The following is an 18005-nucleotide window of genomic DNA, read 5'->3' on the forward strand; positions in this document are numbered from 1 at the left end:
TTTTGGTAAAAAATGATAGCCGAAAGTTCACACCAGGATAAAAACGTTATGCAGCTGATAGGATGCAATTTATAAACTCTCTGCTTTTCTCAGTGCAAGTGTATTGGGCAGCTATGTTCATGCTTTTAAAGCAGGTTATATATTTTATTGAGCAAGTTGAAAAAAGATTTCTTTGGAAGGAGTGTTGGATATTAAAGAGTTATTCTCATGGAATCAAGCATCTCAAGCTAAACTTAATAATATCAAACACATTTGGAATTGAAGCTTCAGTTGATAGCACTAGAACCAACAAATATTAAAATTGGCCGGCCCCGACACTTGAATTACAATGCAGCAGGACTAGCTGGACTGACTTCTCAAAGCCTTAATCGTAATTGTGCGGAGAATGATTCCATCTTTTTGACTAAACTAATTTTACAAAAAGTAAGCAATATCTTTTCCCTTTCTTTCCAGTTTCATCAAATAACTTTTTCACAGTTTAGTTGTGACGGCAAAAAGACGTAGAGAGGCTGAAGATCACGGATTTGAAACAAGAAACCACCTCTCTATACTCAGAAGTAGAAGTGCTTACATTAACCCTCCCCATACTCCACAGTGGCGGGAGTCTAGTGCCATTGAGCTAGCCCCTGTTTTTTTTTTTTTAGTTGTAGCAGCAAAAATGTAGAAGAAAACCAGCTGGTTAACATTCAAAAGGCTGCAAAATACAAAAGAAGAGTCAGATTTACTAGTTGGAAAGCTGACCTTGTCTGCCTGAAAAAGTAACTCTTTGAATAATAAACACAGCAATAATTTTTTTTAAAAAGGTAACACAACAATGTTTTAATAACATAAAGGTCGGCTCTTGTACGTCCAATTTGTCTCAAGAACATCTCTCTTTTATTGTACCACATATAGAATAAGTTTTTAAATTCTTGAATTATATTCTATTACATATAAAATAAGATTTTAACCTCTTAACATCTTAATATATTATATGATAGTCTCACACTGCACACCAACCGCACCATGTTCAAAATTTTAAAGCTACACTTAAAATAGTTGCTTAATGATCAAATTTTGTACAGATTGAACATAAATAATTTCATTTGGAAAAATAAATTAAATTTTCTATGGAGCAAAGTGTAGGGTGTAAAAGAAGAAATAAAACAAATGAGAATGTTAAGATGTATGATAGGAGGACTAAAAGTGATAGCATCAATAAGAACCACCATAAAAGGAACACACTAGGAGTAACACATATTAGTGATAAATAAGAGAAAACATGCTTAGATAGCATAGAACAGTTGATGCACTAGTAAGAAAAATCAATTAGCTTTGCATTGAGACGAGACAGAGAGGCCGTCCTAAACTAACATGGAAAAATCAAACAATAATAGCAGACATACTTATAATAGAATATAATGAAAAAAAATAATTCATGTAACTAATTCCATTTATACAGAATAAAAGCAACAATGATGGTGAAATTAAATTCTCCGTGCCTTCTTCGCGTTGGTTAACACCTATAATTAAAGAGAGTAAAAAGGAGGAACGAGTGAACATGGGTGCATGGGCATGCAAAGAAAGTTTTGACAGACTATTCCTACAACCCTAAGCTGTCCACTACATTGTCCTAATATCTTTGTATATTGTATATTGAAGAATCTCCTACTGGAGAGGACCTGTGTAAACTCACATGGCATGGCTCTTTGAACTCTATAAATATCTAAGGAGATAGAAGAATATAGCATCAACCTCTCTCTCTCTCTCTCTCTCTCTGTCTCTGTGTGTCTCCCTCTCTATCTATCTATCTCTCTCTCTCCCCATGGCACAAATTAAGTTAGTACTTGCTATTGTTTTTGTCGTACTGATTTTCTTCCAAGAAATTCAGTCTAGTGAGGGAAGGAATTTGAAGTTAGGGAACCAAAATGAATTTCCAAAACTTCAAACCCACACCAAGATGATCAAAAAAGAAACAAAGATTGCAAAGCACAACAGCTATTCGCGTGCTGACGGTACAAAGAAGATGGCATATGCAAATGAATCTATTCCCACTGCACCAGTGCCACCAATGGCACCAGGTGACGCTGTAAACAAGCCTCAGCCACCACCCCCAGGTCATAATATTGATGACTTCAGGCCCACAGCCCCAGGTCACAGTCCCGGTGTCGGGCATTCTCTTCAAAACTAGGGCTAGTGCAACATTGCAACTCTCCTGATGTATATACCCTACAAATATTTGCCATCTGCTATGTTCTCAGTGCTATGCATCTCACTCATTGTACAAGGAATAAATTTATGTATTATTATGTATCATCTACCTATTCAAGTAATGGCATAATATTTTAGCCTCAATCTACATTAGTGTGTAGTTTTTGTACATATCTACAAAATTATGAATCGACATGGCAATGCTATTAGCGGTTTCTTATTTATTTGTTTGTTTTATATATTAGCATGTTCTAAACTCAGTATTAAGCCAACTGACTGAAAGAGGTTTGACTAGTAACAAGAAAAGGGAAAAAAGAAGTAACAAGAGCACACTTTGTGATCAGTTTTACCTCCATACAGTTATGCCTCACTGAAAGGATAAAGGAAAGAAAAATATGGTTTAAAGGTATTAAGCAATCTAATTTACCAAGCTTCTTATGTTTTCGCAATTGTTTAATTAACACTTAATACTTTAATTTACTTTTTTTTTCCCCCTCTTTTAGCCATTTTCCTTTCCAAACATATACATCCTCGTATTCACTTCTATCAACCCATGGGATACCACCCCACAAATATATAAGTATACATAAAGCCATAATATATCAATACATTCGTCCAACATAATGTACAGCCTCATAGCACCTCAATTTTTCATGTTTAAAACCCTATATATATTGTAATGTAAGCAAGACAATTTTCTCCAACCCATCACTTACATTATGATTCTACAAACTAGAACAGCAAATTACATTCTGATTTTACAAATTAGAACAGCAAAACCCATAAGAATCATTCAATCATCTGAATGACGGGGGAAAGGTGAGTAACATGATTGCTTGACATTCATGAATACTTTGTTCCAATTCTGTGGAAGCAAGTTTTCCAAGCATGAGAACTTCTGTTTTGGCTTTTAAAAGTATTGCATTCTGCTTAGCTTAATTATCTGTACATCAATATATTGCAAGTAAATGGCTACAATCATCAGGTCTTTTTCTCCCTAAGCTTTTTATGGATGAAACCATCTCATTTATTACGAAACAAGCAGGCAAGGATTTACACCAGCAAACCATATACATAACTGCAATCATTCTCTACTTTTAGCTCACAGAGCAGCTCTCAGTCTACACAATCAAAGTTTTCTGCTCTGCAGGGGTGATGAGTACAGATGCTAGTAAGATGTGTTCACTGGAGAGGCTGAACGCAATGTGATGGTCCTCTAATCAAGATTTAACATGGCTAAACCACAGGTAATCCACAATTTACCTGGCATCTTGCACATGCCACCAAATGTTATACAATTGTTGAATAAATTTTAATATTAACAATCAAAACAAAAGCACATTAATCATCTTGCACCGCTAAAACATGTTCTTGACTAAATTCTTTAGCAACCATTCCAAGACTAACAATATCAGGTTGGTAAACCTGCACATGGACAAAGTCTCAAATCCTCCCTCAAGTACCACAATGATTTTAGTTGTCATTCTTAATAACTGGCAATGCTTCGACTTCAAGTGATGGAGCCATCATCAGAACTGGTGAAACCCTTAGCATAATCCTCCAGATTTCGTAATGTTTATTAATGTTTCACCAGTCTGAAGCATAGATGATCAGTAACTCCTATTTCAGAAAATGAAACAACTTAAAAAACATAAGCACATCAAGGCAGTCTCCCAATTTCATTCAAATGGGTATTGAAGTGTCATTGAAGTGCAAGGTTCAAAGTTAACATCTCACACTCATTATTCTTTCCAGTATCCACTATCCATGCTCCATTATGCCAAATAATTCCTTGGATGATACAAATCCGGTGTTGTGCAAGAAAAGGTATTCAAATCTCAAGTTGTAACTCATGACTGACCTAGAAGAAATCTGCATGCTTTCAAGTGCTAAGAGTACTGTTCCTTGTGTAGAAAAAAAAAGTATACCAATAACCCACCAGACTATACTGCAATGCACTAGTAGTTCATTGCGTAGATCAACCGTACAAGGCGTATAACTACAAAGAACCTGCTTACAGGGAAAGAATACAATATCTTGTACCGACCGGATTCAAAGGGCACGGAAAAGATACTCTCTCTTCATGTTACTGTCACTATCACACAACAACCTTTGCACATCATAATTTAATAACCAGTAATGACTACCAATGCTCGTGCACTACAGCCAGCACAAAACAGAACCAAATGCTTTTTGTTCTCTACAATTTTAATATTCATTTATATATTTTAGTGTGAGGAGGATGGGTAGAGGCTTCCTGAAGTCAAGGAGCCAAACCACACAATGTCCTTTTCAGAAGAATCTCCATTTTCAATTTCATTTTAATTAAGAGGATAGGGATTAAATGGCAGCACTTCCAAACTCATGATTTGCTTCATTTGACTTATTTGAATAAACAAATAACTACCTGATTTCAAGCAGAGGAGTGGTAGGGACCCTCTGGATTTGGTGGTACTGGGCCAATTTGACTTAACTTTTTGATTCTTGACCATGAGGATTATTAAAAAATGTGGGACAAATAGAATAAAATCGAAATATAAGTAATTATGTAAAACTGATGAATCTAAGGCCCAGTGGGATTTGGAAAGGAAAAGTTTTAAATTTGTCCAAATGATTATAATTGCACAAAAGACCTAGAAAAGATTGAAACTATAAATAGCAATCTTTGAACCAATCCTCGTGGGTTCATATAAACCATTAACTTTACACTAAATTATTTTTACAGGTCTAAAAGCACCCACCTCCGCTCTAGTGTTTCCCTCCATTTTTGGAATATATATAAAAATTATTGCTATGCAAACCAAAACACCAAGTCAACTGAACAGAGTAAAAGAAAAATGACCAACAGATATGTTTACTTGGGTCACATATGATGTCATCTAATCAGTATCAATTCGTCATTTTTCTTTCAGTTTGGCTACTCAGCTAAGTTTTTTTTTGTCTTAAGTATCATTTTCCCATATAAAAACACCATTTGTTTATTTTCCTTTTCTTTATTTGCCGCACTATAAATGGTTAGTCATTAATGACATGGCAGACTGTGAGTGGCTTAACAAAAAGAGCCTGAAGAGGCCAATATCATGAGGGAGTCAAACTCATATAATATACAAAAAAAAGTTCCACAAAGATTGCAGAGGTCAAAAATTTTCTTATAAAAACCTAAGAAAAGCAAATTCAAATCTTTACTCGTGGCACGTGATATTATTAAATTATGGCTCAGTTAGGTAAACCGTCCATCCCTAACTCAACTGCCTTTACCCTTAGGCCTTAGTTGTAGTTATTCTTGTAAATAGAAATCATTTTCTTTTAAGTCCATATGTTCACTACTGCCGGGTGCTTTTACTTTTACACAGAATATTATATGATTTAAGCACCTAGCTTATGTGATCTACAACAATAACAAATAGCACAAAAACTCAAAAAGATGATAGAGAGCAACAATACATCTTATGTTGATTTTTCACTTAAAATCTCTAACATCTACAAGTTTATAATGGTCCAAGATTACAAGTAAATATATCAAATGTCCAGAGACAAAAGAAATAAATATATTAAATTTGATTTATTTTCCTATCAAATGTCCAGAGACAAAAGAAATAAATATATTAAATTTGATTTATTTTCCTATCAAATGTCAAGAGACAAAAGAAATAAATATATTAAATTTGATTTATTTTCCTACGCCCTGAAAAAAAAAAAGTTCAAATATATCTCAACTCCTTTTGTATCATTGGACGAAGTGAAAAAAAATAGCATCAGTTCCAGTGGCAGAGCAAGAACTTTACACTATTGGGGGCAGCGACCTTAAACTATAAACTTAGTTGAACCAAAACAGTAAGTACAAAAGTTTAAATATCGATTGATACATTCAAATATTCAATACAATATGTACGCATTTATAATGTCATGACTAAGCATTCAATTTATCAATCTCAGTTTTGTTCAATTTGTTAAATTGTAGTGCGACACATTTGATCATAGGAACTCAAAGGTCAAGGATACAAGTGTTTAATAGGTGAAGTCAGGCATTTAACTACGTGGGTGTTGATAGCATGCCTTCGAAAATTTTGGAATTACTTTTCATAACAACTGTGATTTGTAGGTCTTTGAGAAATTGCTTATATAGAACAAAGTTAAAAAATATAAATTATCTAAATTCTAGTTTAGAAAATAAATAGAGACTATAAATACAAGGCATAGAAAATTAAGAGCTGTAGTTTTTTTTTTTTTTTGATAGGGGGAATGTTTACAATTACTAGAAAATTGCGTATACAAAATGCAAATATAAAAAATTGAGTGGGGGGCATTTGCCCCCACTGGGCACCACGTGGCACCGCCACTGATCAATTCAAATGGTTCATAATTTATCAGCATAGAATATATACTGTTCGTTCACTGCTTTGTGCATGAAATGTGTGTGTTTAGGAATCTCAATTTTAGCAGGGTAATGTTCCTTTCTAGAGAATTAACAGTTTTAAGAAGAAATTGCCTGAACAAGACTGTGGAGTTCCAATAACTCTTCCATGAGATAGTTTTTGGTGGATGGACATTATAAACTATAAAGGAAAGAAAAATAGAAAAACATTTTCCTCTGTATTAGCACTCAATTCACGAGTTTACACAGATTCTCTTTATAGGAGAGAATATACATACATACCTAGCTGGCCTAATTAATAATTTCCTATTTTACAGCATTTGATCAATATTCTATTTGCAGAAAATATTCTCCAAATATTATATTTACAGCTAATAATATTTGGTAGTATTACTACCAAATCTTTTCTTTTCAACACTCCCCCTCAAGCTGATTTGAAGATATCCTCCATAGCCAGCTTGCCAATTAGTCGGTCGAACTGTCTTGTAGGAAGTCCCTTTGTAAGCACATCTGCAACTTGCTCGGTAGTAGGAATGTATGGCGTACAGATTAATCCATTTTCGAGCTTTTCCTTGATGAAGTGTTTGTCTACCTCCACGTGCTTTGTTCTGTCATGAAGCACTGGAGTGTGAGCGATCGAAATAGTAGCTTTATTGTCACAGTACAATTTCATAGGCAATGGATTAGAGACCTTTAATTCATCCAATAGTCTCTTAATCCATAAAACCTCACAAATTCCATGAGCAACTGATCTAAACTCGGCATCTGCGCTGCTTCTCGCTACTACATTCTGTTTTTTACTCCGCCAGGTGACAAGGTTTCCTCCAACAAAGGTGCAGGAGTCAGAAGTTGACCGTCTATCAATAGCACACCCAGCCCAATCTGCATCAGTATAGGCTTCAACTTGCAAATGCCAACGGTTTTTTAACAATAGGCCTCTTCCAGGGGTCCCCTTTAGGTATCTAAGAATTCTGTAGACTGCATCAAAGTGTTCTCGTTCAGGTAAATGCATGAACTGGCTAACTATGCTGACTGCAAAAGCTATATCTGGACGTGTATGTGACAAGTAGATCAGTCTTCCAACAAGTCTTTGATACTGCTCTCTATTCAGAACTTCTTCATCTTTAGAATACTGCAGCTTAAGGTTGGGCTCAATGGGTGTCTCGGCTGGTTTACATCCTAGCAGACCTGTCTCACTAAGTAAATCAAGAACATATTTACGTTGATTCACAAATATACCTTCTTTGGATCTAGCAAACTCCATTCCAAGAAAGTATTTTAATGCACCCAAATCCTTGATCTCAAAGTCTGCTGCAAGTCTCTTTTTCAGTCTCTCCAATTCTTCATTGTCATTACCTGTCAAGACTATATCATCCACATAGACAATTAACACTGCAACCTTACCTTCTCTACTGTGTTTGTAGAACATGGTATGGTCAGCTTGGCTCTGACAGTAGCCACAATTCTTCACAGCTCTTCCAAATCTCTCAAACCAAGCTTTAGGGGACTGTTTGAGACCATATAAAGATTTCTTCAGTCTACAGACTTTATTAGGTCCCAATTTTCCCTCAAACCCAGGTGGTAGATTCATAAAGACCTCCTCCTCAAGATCTCCATTTAAAAAGGCATTTTTTACATCTAACTGGTGTAATGGCCAGCTAAAATTCACAGCCAAAGATAACAAAATTCTGATTGAGTTTATCTTGGCTACAAGAGCAAAAGTTTCTTGATAATCAATTCCATAGGTCTGGGAGAACCCTTTTGCTACTAGTCTTGCCTTGTACCTCTCTATGCTACCATCAGCTTTACATTTCACTGTAAAGACCCACTTGCAGCCTACTGTTCTTTTCTCCTTAGGTAAATCAACTATCTCCCAAGTACCACTTCTTCTAAGAGCATTCATCTCTTCCATCACTGCTAACTTCCAATTCGGATCATCAAGAGCTTCCTGAATGTTTCTCGGGACAAACAAGTGTGAGATTTTTTAGGCAAAAGCCCTATGAGTATGAGAGAGTTTTTCATAAGAAAGGTATTTGGCAATGGGATATTTTGGATTTGGATATTTGATTCGAATACCTTTCCTAACAGCGATAGGAATATCAAGATCTGATGGTTCTTGAGTAGGAGAAGCAATAGGAACTGAAGATGAGTTAGGATCAGAATTACCTATGATATCTGGAAGTCCAGTTCCCGGAGATTGATCAATTCCAAGAGGAATAGGCTGACTTTGACTCTTTTGATGAAGTATTCTCCGAGTATAAACCAGAGGCTCAGTATTGGGAACTTTTGTGCCAGGTTGTAATGATTCTTCCACTGTTTCAAATACAGTAATGTTTGGCACTATATGACTAGGACTCTCTTCATTGTTTTCATTGGTTTTATCACATTGTTCCTAACTTTGAATTTCGGGAATAAAAGTAGGATGAGGTGAAGGAGTCAAAATCACATTTGGTAAAGGTGTAGGAGATAAATCCCAAAAATTTTCTTTCATCACCTCATTCTCTCCCTGGAGAGAATTTTTGGGAAAGTAGGATTTATTTTCAAAGAAAGAGATATCCATACTTACATAAAATTTTCTTGTTTGGGGATTATAGCACTTATATCTCTTTTGATTAGAAGCATACCCTATGAAAACACATTTTTCAGCTCGGGGATCAAGTTTGGACTGAGTATTATTGGGTATATGAACAAAAGCTATGCAGCCAAAAACCTTTAGAGGTAAATCCGAGTATATCCTTGATAATGGAAAAGTTCTTTTGAAACATTCTAATGGCGTGCTATATTTTAAAACACGTGAAGGCATTCTATTAATCAAATACGAAGTTGTTAAAACAGCTTCCCCCAAGATATTTTGGAACATTCATTGAAAACATTATAGCACGAGCCACTTCAAGTAAATGTTTATTTTTTCTTTCAGTAATTCCATTTTGTTGAGGGATATCTACACACGTAGACCGATGATGAATACCCTTTTCTTTCAAAAAACTCCCCAAAATTTCATTAAAATACTCAGTTCCATTATCGGTGTGAAAAATGCTAATTTTTGCTTGAAACTGAGTTTCAACCATTGTGTAAAAATCCTTAAAAATTTTCCAACCTCAGACTTTTCATTCATCAAATAAACCCAACATAAACGGGTATGATCATCTATAAAAGTAACAAACCATTTTTTTCTAGAGATAGTAGTGACTCTTGAAGGTCCCCAAACATCACTATGTATTAAATAAAATGGTTTTGAAGAAGTATAAGGTTTTGGCAAATAAGTAGTACGATGACTCTTAGATAAGCAACAACTTTCACAATAGAACGATGAACAATCCAAACCTTTAAATAAAGTAGGAAACAAATGTTTAAGATATGGAAAGCTAGGATGTCATAGTCTGAAATGCCAAAATATTATTTGTTCATAAACAGAGTTAGAACTAATACTACTAAGGCCCTGAGCCTTTTTATTACTAGAGAAGTCCCCATCAAAGTAGTAAAGTCCATCTATTATCTTAGCACTGCCAATCTTCTTCCTCGAGCTCTGGTCTTGAAATTCACAGTAAGAATTACAGAAAATTACACGACAATTAGATTCTTTAGTTAGTTTACTCACAAACAAAAGGTTACAGGCTAGTTTAGGGACATGGAGAACATTATTAAGATTTATATTCTCGGATAATTTTATCAAACATTTTCCTGCAATAGGTGAGAAACTAACATCTGCAATTCTAATTTTTTCAAGACAAGAACATAGTAAGTGCTAAAAAGATTTGAAAGGCTGGTCATATGATCAGAGGCTCCAGAATCGATGATCCATGGAGTATAATTTAAATAACAAGAAAGGGCATTAAGTGCACTACCTATTTGTGCAAGAGAAACATTAGGAATACTAGATGAGAAATTAAATTTCAGCAGCTTCAGAAGGTGATCCATTTGCTCCTTGCTTAAGAGACTTGTCTCGGCTTCATTGGCAGTAGGAACCGCACGCCTATTTCTGTCACCAGGCTTGCTACTCTTCCAATTCGCTGGTTTTCCGTGGATTTTCCAGCAGTTCTCTCGAGTATGGCGTGGTTTGTTGCAGAAGTCGCACCAAACCCGTGGCTTTTCTTCAGGTTTTCGCTGAAAATTGATTGCTTTATTAGCAGCAGTCTCGGCAACAATAAGGGCAGAACTTTCAACAGGTCCGCTGGTAGTCTTCTTCCCCAACATTACATGTCTGCGGCTCTCTTCTCTTCGAACCTCAACAAACACTTCACCAATTAGAGGAAGTGGAGTCCTGCAAATGATCCGTCCTCGTACTTCATCAAATTCCACGTTGAGCCCCGCAAGAAATTTGTAAATACGATGAGCCTCCACGGTCCATTTGTAGTGATTGGCATCTTCAGTGGATGTCTATTCATAATCATTGAATAGATCCATGTCCTGCCAAATGCGCTTTAATGAATTGAAATACTTGGTGATCGAGTCTTCTCCCTACCGAATCTCACCAAGTTTTAGAGTCAATTCGTAGATCTGAGACTGATTTCCCAAATCAAAGATCATCTGATTCACGTTGTCCCAGAGCTCCTTAGCCGTGGAGTAGCACATATAGTTGGAGCTAATATCCTCGTCCATGGAGTTCACAAGCCAAGTCATCACCATTGAATTTTCTGCATCCTAGGTCACGTACGTTGGGTCCTCCGATGCTGGTGCCTTCTTGTCTCCTGTCAGGTACCCGATCTTTCCCCGCCCTCTGATGTACATCCGAACGGACTGGGACCACCGTAAATAATTATCACCATTAAGGCGAATATTGGTGATCTGAACCGAGTGAGAATCGGTACTGGAGGCTTGGGTTGTCGGATTTGTTGACTGGGTTGTGATAGGCGAGGATGACATGGAGGAACCGTCAGAGATGGCTGACCAGTGAAGAAAAGAAAATTAGGGTTTTTTTTTTTTTTTTTTTTTCCCTTAGGGTGGCTCTGATACCATATAAACTATAAAGGAAAGATAAATAGAAAAACATTTTCCTCTGTATTAGCACTCAATTCACGAGTTTACACAGGTTCTCTTTATAGGAGAGAATACATGTACATACCTAACTAGCCTAATTAATAATTTCCTATTTTACAGCATTTGCCCAATATTCTATTTACAGAAAATATTCTCCAAATATTATATTTACAACTGATAATATTTGGTAGTATTACTACCAAATCTTTCCTTTTCAACAGAAATAGATGAGACAAGAGTAACAATAGTAGTTATAACCAAGATACTCAAACAATTGGTTATGTATGATCTGCAAATCACGGAGAGCGACAATAGCAAGAAGAACTAGTGATATAGTCTAGAAAGATGCACATAATTGTTATGGTTATCATTCCGCAAAATCTTAGACTTTGAGCGGCTAAGCGATCATGCAAATCGCTTAATGCTTGCACATACAATTAAAAATAATTAAATTTCACATTAAAGACAGATGTGATTCAATTAATTGTGTCAACAGAAAGAGTTTAAAGCTTGCACATGAGCCATCCAAATACGATAATATAAATCTGCAAGTGGGAAGTACAGTAGAAGCTGTCTTTTGGTGCATTTCGGTGGTGGAGAGGCGGACTAAGATCATCTTTTTGTTATTCTAAATTAACATAACTGAGCTCTTCCATTTCATTTGTCAGAAACAATTGATTTAATAGATTACCGTCCTTCCAACATTCAAATTAAAACAGCATTTCAGCAAAATGAAAGGTCATTATACAGTCAAGGATCAAATTTCAACTTCAATTAACTTACTGCCTATAAAAAACACATCACTCCAAAAGTCAGCGAAAGTAATTCACTCTGTTATTTCTATGTTACTAGAGGAAAAAATTCAATACATATATTGGGAAAGAAGAAAAAAATAAAGAAAAGAATGCTAACAAGAGACATCAAATATATATTGAGAAAAGTCCTTTAAAAAAAGAGAACCCTAAAAAGTCTTTGAAAATGAGAACTTTCCAAATTTAAATTAGCACCAGGGACTTTATTAGTTTTAAGAAATACTTAGAATTAAGATCCTCATTTAGTGAATGTCTATAAACATATATTGACCAGAAAGTCAGCAAGAGAAATTTACTTTATTATTTATATGCCATTAGAGGAAGAACTTCTTTAACAACCCAAGAAAAAAAAAAAAATTAAATTGCAAAAAGAAAAGAAATAATATAATGATAGCAAGAGACATGAAATATATTGAGAAAGATAATCAAGAAAGACATTATACACAATTACACATTAAGTCCTTTCAAAAGAAAAACCTCGATTTTTTTTTTTTTTGACAAGTGATCCTCCAAAAAGAATTTTTTTAAGTGAGAACTGTCCAAATTCATATTAACACCGAGGACTTTATGAGTTTAAGAAATTGCTAATGATTAAGAACATTGCATGACATGCTACCAAGATTATAAATACCAAAGGAGATGCAAGGTTGATACCATTGTGTTCAAACCGCCCCCCCCCCCCCCCCCCCCCCCTCTCTGTCTCTCTCACACACACAAAGAGCTTGAATTTATTGTAAGCGTTACTCTCTCTCTCTGTCTGTCTCTCTCTCTCTCTCTCTCTCACACACACACAGAGCTTGAATTTATTGTAAGCGTTCTCATTCAAACGCTAAAAGAACAACCAACTTCTTTCCTGCTATTGTTATGGCTTACATACAACCACTCTATACCTGTGTTTTTCTTCTTGCACTAATTGCATGCAATAAAATTCTACTCACTGAGGGAAGGCAACTAAAATCAGTGAAGAAACAGGAGTATAATTCCAATGAAGGTGAAAGACAAATGGGAACAAAGCATGTCAGCCAAGCTATCAACTCCCAAAATCCTATAGGATGTAAAGAGGATCTTCGAGAACCACACACAGGTCCAGTTCCAAGTGTTGACCATTCTGCTGCAGAAAACAAAGAGATCTTCCAATCTATGACACCTAATCAAAGTCCTGGATTTGATGATTCAGTTGCATCAAATATAGATGATTTCAGACCTACAACACCAAGTCCTGGTTATGGCCATCGTTTTGCGGCACACAAAGATGATGTTCAACCTAAGGCACTAGGAGATGGTCCTGGTCTCACTCACCCTATTGCAGGAAACACAGATGACTTCCGGCATACAAGCCCAGGTCACAGCCCCGGGGTTGGCCACTCTGTTCAAAACTGAAACTCGCAGAAAAATGCATAGACATGTCATGAAACGTATAATATTGGATGCTACTCCTATGTTTGTAAATTTCTCTCCTTGTAGGTCCAAAGGTTGCTTGAAGAATGTATTTTTGTTTCACCAGTTTGATAACTTTAATCGTCTCTTTATGACTCTTATATGCCAAGTATATTAGACCACTCATGCGATGACATACTTGGCTATTGTGTGCAATAAAAATGTTTACGTGTTTATCAACCTACATCATGAACTTTCCTTTTTAGGTCCAAAACTTCATAGCATATCCCTCGTTTGGAGTTCGACTATGTCCAAAACTTCAAACATGGTATTGCCTTGTATTCCTTTTTTCTGAGTATATAATCTAGTTGCCCATATATTATAGAGTATACACATATATGCATGTTTGAGTACGTTTATGGTAGCGAAGATCATGATTTTCTATTATCTTTTGGTAAAATAATAAAAATTTTATTCCACCAAAAAAATATAATATAAAATAGAAGTCTAAACATGTCATTGGCTATCGTGCGCACACTAAGAAACACACCAGAATCACTTGCAAGTTTATAGCCTGACAAACAAAATAACAACCCCTCTCAGTCCAAAATGATAGTCAAACAAGCTAGAGTGAAAATAAATCTTCTCAGAACCCAAGAGGCTAGGCACTACAAGCTCCAACACAGAAAAGGAAAAACAAATTAACCTATGCACCAATCATCATTCTCACAGCTAAAGGAATACAGCCACTATCATGAGAAGAGGAGGTGTCACAGGTCTGAGAGTGGGAATTCACATATGGACCCATCCTTTGAAACACAAGAAAATATATGAATAGGATCATAAACCAGAAGAAAATATATGAATAACAGAGAAAAAGGAGTATTATGCAGATAGGAAGTGACAATGCAAAGAGAACATAGCAATAGGAAGTGACAATCGGGGGCATACTAATACTCCTAACAACTGAGGAAGTTAGCTTTTTCCCACATTTAAATTATCAATTGTGTTAAATTGATTCTAACAATATTTCTAAAATTATCTCCAACACCAATTGCCACGTCTAACTCCAGTCAAGAGAAAGGGATTAAATGAGTCTTTGGAAGCTCCACTGTCATTGTGGGCAACAAACTGATTTATGGAAGTAAATGAAGAATTAATATCAATTTCTTTTAACTTCTTATTTACCAATAAATAAATAAATGGCTATTAACTTCTTATGAGATGAGCACAAGTGGAATCAAAATTGAAAGTTCCTTTGATACACAAACTTCCTCAAAATTAGAATAAGTGTTTAATTGTGATAAAAATATATAAATACACACACATATATATATATACCGTAAAAAATAATTATTTGATTAGCATTTCTTATAATCAGCTTTGGCATGGAAAAGTAGATGTCACTACATCGATTCACATCCGCAAAAACCCTTTTTATGGATGACTTAGAGAATAAAATGAAACTTATTTTTAAAGATCAAAAGCTCAACGTCCCACCAAAAAAGAATACTAAATAAAAAGATTAAAGACTAACAAAATTAAATTCCAAAAAGTGGAAGTGAAAGAAGAGCAAAAAAGCTTTCCAAATAGAGCAAAACACGAATGTTAAGCCCCTTTTTTAATTTTCTTCTTTTGGTGCATGTGCAATAGTGCAAATGAATCCCCAACTCATAAGTCAACTTTTCACGATGGAAAAGAAAAAAGCTAGGTTGGGAAGAGCCAATCAATCGCTTTTTTTAACTTCCATAGTTCATAAGAGAGTAAAAGAGAGAGAGAATTCTCATGGAGCACATGTTCACCAATACCTCTGAAATTTTAAATTTAATAGTGTTTTATACTAATCAATTCAAAGATTATAATTTTTTTTAGTTTTCTAAATTTCAGTGCATAATTAGAAGGAAAAAAAAACTCCATTGCAAACCCTAAACCACAAATCATGCGGTCAAAAAAAAAAAACACACACACACACACAGAGGCTAATCAGAGTTTCTAGTATATAATCACAATCATCATCATCATCATTGTCCTCATCAATCAACGCCATAATTGTGAACAGCAAAGAACTTATAAACGAAACGCACCTTTTATGTGATTGAAAGTCTCGCCAAACCCTTTCTGATATTTCGTGCCATTTCGTTTCTGTCACACGATTTTTTTCCAACGATCACCATTCACCCAGAGCTTGTGAAAATTTAAGAATGTACATTGAGTTTTTAGAAAATATATAGGGAGAAATTTTTTTATTTTTGAAAAAGGTGAGAGAAAAAGATTTAAAGTGGGTTAAGTATATGCAAAGTTACAAGGGTATTTGTTCTCTCTCTAACCCCCTTCGTCTTCATCACTGCCTCCCTGTTTCCGGGAGTGGGGAGATGATGACTGCCTTGCACTACTGCAATAAACTGAGCTAGTTTTAATAAGTGCGTTAGTGTTTTTTAATGTCGTTTTTGTTTTGTTCCGGTAGATCTGTTGGATTCATTTTTGGATCACATGAGCGGATTGTTATTTTTTCCAATTAAATCTTCCATCTAAGTCGGTTTTGGTTTTGGCCCGTCTAGATTTGATTTTTTTTTTTCCTTTAATTTGATTTTGTGCGGAGTTTCTTGGGTGACAGAGTACCTTGTAGTTGTAGTTTTGGATTTGTTATTTTGACGATGATCTGACCTTTAGGTTACTCCATTTTTCTGCGGTCTCCTGTAGTGATTCCGTCGCAAAGTTTTAAGTTTTATTTTCTCCACAAATTTAGAACATGCTCTTTATTTTATTGCTTTACTTCATGATTTGTATGCTTTTTTTAACTTGGTTTTTTGCCTTTGTACTGTGGTTGACTTGATCTTTGTGCCTTTAAAATGGTATATGATATCGTTTTCGTGCAAAAATAAATAAATAAATAATCTAGACAGAAAATGGAAAGTTATAAATGATCTGGTGCTACGTTGAACTGTTCGATCCGAAAAACACTCTCTTTTGATACCAAGTCATTACAGTATTTTATTATATTTAAAAAATAAATAAATAAATAAAATAAAAGAATAAGAAATTAATAACACTTTCTAAAATAGGAGTGCAAGTATTATAATGAATTTACGGTATTTTCTGCACTTTACTAAAATAAAAAAAATAGTGTTAAAAAAAAAAAAAATCATAATCAACAACTGCACCACTATACTCGTATAAGTTTAGATAACAAGCTGATGGAATCACAAAGAGTTATAACCACACATTACTATCAAGTTACACGAATAATACGGCACACAAATACTATATGATATATTGTAGCTTTTGGCTGGAATCTTTATTATTCAGCCGCAAAGTTGGAAAAGTGTGAATCTTTAGAATCTTAGATAGATTTAATTATAGAACAATAGTGGTACTTGTTTATTAATAAACATTTTCTTGGTCATAGTTAATATCTGGCGGCAAATTAATTAGATGGTGTGCAGCCAAGAAAGTCATTATGATTTTTTTAGTTGAAAGAATCTGATTTATGTTGGTAGCAGCCAAGAAATACAGTTAGATACAGTAATATATATATTAACCTCTAATCAACACCATTCAGTTATTATTAAATTTTGTTCTTAGTGGCATGGGAGAGGGAAAGCTAAAAGAATCTCTCCCCCACATTCTTTGGGCATGTTAGTTTGATAACTATTCTGGTACCAACTTGTATTTCTTTATTTTTTTTCAGGAAAAAAAAGAAAAAATAAACAGGAAAAATATAGAAAAATAAGCAGGAAAATGTAAACGACCTTGGAGTTTGTGGATCGAAAAAATCATGAAGAGGGTTGAGCAATGGAGTCGGTTTGGGCCTACGTTGGGCCTTCTCTGTTTCTTTTGATCCAATCTAACAGTCGTTTGGCCCATGAACAGAATACCTTTTTCTTTTTTATACAAGCATTACCTTCCCAAAAAATAAAAATAAGAAGAGTACGGTTAGCTGTTAATAGGTACGGAGTAAAATGTTTTCACTGTAGGGTGAAATAAGATTTTAAACAGCAATTATAAATTATAGTAACATATATATATATATATATATATGCACGCATATTCCCTCGATTGAAGTATTTAAGATAGATTATTTAGAAAAGAGCAATTATGTTGTGTTGGATATGATTATTATATTTTTTTGGTAATTAATTTTTTTTTTTTCACTTGAACCATATTCGACCTGATTATGTTAATGTGAATAAATTTTTACTTATCAAAGTGCAAGAAATCATTACTCCTTTAAAAATGATTGTAAATTGTAACCTATTAGAGTTTGGATCCCTTGT

The 18005-nt window shown here is 34.8% G+C and overlaps 1 long non-coding RNA gene across 1 annotated transcript; it reads right to left on the reverse strand.

The window, feature by feature from the left end:
- Positions 1-208: 208 nt before the first annotated feature.
- LOC132285231 (uncharacterized) lies at positions 209-16976 on the reverse strand. Its single transcript, XR_009472478.1, has 2 exons — positions 15816-16976; positions 209-694 (listed from the first exon to the last, which is right to left on the reverse strand). It is a non-coding gene; the product is annotated as an uncharacterized LOC132285231 (long non-coding RNA).
- Positions 16977-18005: the final 1029 nt, after the last annotated feature.

Source organism: Cornus florida, unplaced genomic scaffold (genome assembly GCF_030987335.1).
Source record: "Cornus florida cultivar Cherokee Brave unplaced genomic scaffold, ASM3098733v1 CherokeeBrave_3.0.0_Hap2_Chr11, whole genome shotgun sequence".
In the NCBI taxonomy this organism is placed as follows: domain Eukaryota; kingdom Viridiplantae; phylum Streptophyta; class Magnoliopsida; order Cornales; family Cornaceae; genus Cornus; species Cornus florida.